This window comes from Bubalus kerabau, chromosome X, assembly GCF_029407905.1.
Source record: "Bubalus kerabau isolate K-KA32 ecotype Philippines breed swamp buffalo chromosome X, PCC_UOA_SB_1v2, whole genome shotgun sequence".
Classification (NCBI taxonomy): domain Eukaryota; kingdom Metazoa; phylum Chordata; class Mammalia; order Artiodactyla; family Bovidae; genus Bubalus; species Bubalus kerabau.
The window spans coordinates 13,318,809-13,321,240 of NC_073647.1; the positions used below are offsets into that span (position 1 = coordinate 13,318,809).

At 42.9% G+C, this 2,432-nt stretch overlaps 1 pseudogene; it reads left to right on the plus strand.

Annotated features, from left to right (window-relative positions):
• Positions 1 to 499: 499 nt before the first annotated feature.
• LOC129639538 (DNA-(apurinic or apyrimidinic site) endonuclease-like) lies at positions 500 to 2,143 on the plus strand (annotated as a pseudogene).
• The last annotated feature ends 289 nt before the right edge of the window (positions 2,144 to 2,432 follow it).

Sequence of the window (2,432 nt, forward strand, 5' to 3'; positions counted from 1 at the left end):
TTTTTAACACAAATCTCTCTCCAAATCTCTGTATCTCTTCCCAATGTTCTGGCCTTTCCACTGCATTTTCCAAGAAATTCTCTTTGAATAGAGATTAATTTTTAGTTTGAAAGCACATTTTAATATTCTCTATTATTTCACAGACACAGGGAATCAAAATTTTTCCTAAAAAATCAAGGAAAATGAGTCTCAGCATCTTATACCAACTGCATATGTCATTCTCTACTCCATCCCTACTCACCAACATATACACATACAGACACAAAATCCCAATCTGTAGCACAACCATCTAACACTTGATATTTTGGTAGAGAGAGGAGACAAGTATACTAAAAAGAAAGGAAGAGGGTACATTATATTTTAATAATGTGACAAGGTCTAAGCAACAAAATTATTAAATATTCGGGTTATGTAAAGCAGTCATCCTCAGCCTATCTTGGAGCCTCACCCCATCCCTGATCTATATCCCAGAGTGTATGAGATGACAAGAAGCTCGGAAATGGAGTAAAAGATGAGGTTGGCCTTAGGCACCATCTGGCATCCACATGACATAAAACTAGGAGCCACATGCTTATCACACATGCTTTTCTCACAAAGGAGTATCAGTCATAATTCATTTTGTTTGCTGGCCACCATTTCAAATTATATGATCTCTTACAGTTACAATGGTCATACTTAATCTCTAGTGATATACAGACTTAGCCTTGTTATCATAGAATTTGTCCTGTTTTCCAGTAGAAAATGGTTTTTAAATGGCTATTTGTTTTTGGTAGGTTTCTTGATTTTGCTAACCCCATAAGACACGGGGGATGATGGATGAGAATAATTCTTCTAACAGTTTCCACAGTGATATACATACATTATGCACTCTTATAATGATGATTTTAGAAGACAAAAATCACCCGTCCCCTCGGAGGCTAACTCAATTGTATGCATTTTTAAAATAGTTCTCTTTTTTATGACTATAAAAGCAATACATTTCAATGAAAAAAAATCAAACAGTTTAAATATGAGTAAAACTGGGAGAGAAAGAAACATGCAGTCTGGGTGGTAGACAACTAGGTTCAAGAATATCTGATACAGATTCTTTGTGCTGGGTTAAGGAGGAGCCAGACAGGGACTGAAGCGAGCAATGTGATCAAAATACTGCTTCAGTGGGCGATGTGGAACTGGAGCAGAAGGGCGTTCATTACAGTGATGCCTGAAACATAGGACAAAGGGAGTGGTGGTCGAAGACGGGGAAGAGCCCAAGACCAAGCCAGAGGCCAAGAAGAGTAAGACAGGAGCAAAAAACAGGCAGCAGGAGAGGGCGCAGTTCTGTATGAAGACCCCCCGGATCAGAAAACCTCACCCAGTGGCAAATCAGCCACACTCAGGTTCTGCTCGTGGAATGTGGATGGGCTTCAAACCTGGATTAAGAAGAAATGTTTAGACTGGGTAAAGGAAGAAGCCCCAGATATCCTGTGCCTCCAAGAGACCAAATGTTCAGAGAACAAACTACCAGTTGAACTTCAAGAGCTGTCTGGGTTATCCCATCAGTACTGGTCAGCTCCTTCAGACAAGGAGGGGTACAGTGGTGTGGGTCTCCTCTCCCATCAGTGCCCACTCGAAGTCTCCTATGGCATTGGTGAGGAAGAACATGATCAGGAAGGCCGAGTGATTGTGGCTGAATATGATGCATTTGTGCTGGTGACAGCCTATGTGTCTAATGCAGGAGGAGGTCTGGTACACCTGAAGTACCGCCAGCACTGGGATGGAGCCTTTTGCAAATTCCTGAAGGGTTTGGCATCCTGCAAGCCCCTTGTGCTATGTGGGGACCTCAACATGGCTCATGAAGAAATTGCCCTTCGCAACCCAAAGGGAAATAAAAAGAATGCTGGCTTCACTCCACAAGAGCATTAGGGCTTCAGGAAACTGCTGCAGGCTGTGCCACTCAATGAGTTTCCGGCACCTCTACCCCAACACGGCCTATGCTTACACCTTTTGGACCTATATGATGAACGCACGATCCTAAAACGTTGGTTGGTGCCTTGATTATTTTTAGTTATCTCAGTCTCTGTTGCCTGCATTGTGTGACAGCAAAATCCATTCCAAGGCTCTGGGCAGTGACCACTGTCCCAATACACTATACGTAGCCCTATGACACCTCTCCCAAATCACATTGAGCCTGGGAAATAAGCCCACCAAGTTAGCTTTAAACTTCTTACCCCCAAACTTCTTTAATAACTGCTCTCTAGAGAAATCTGCACTGTATTTCCCTTCTAAACTACAGAATCCTTTACCCAGGATTCTAATAACAGATCAGACACGACTGGGCAACTTCACTTTCACTTTTCACTTTCGTGCACTGGAGAAGGAAATGGCAACCCACTCCAGTGTTCTTGCCTGGAGAATCCCAGGGACGAGGGAGCCTGGTGGGCTGCTGTCTATGG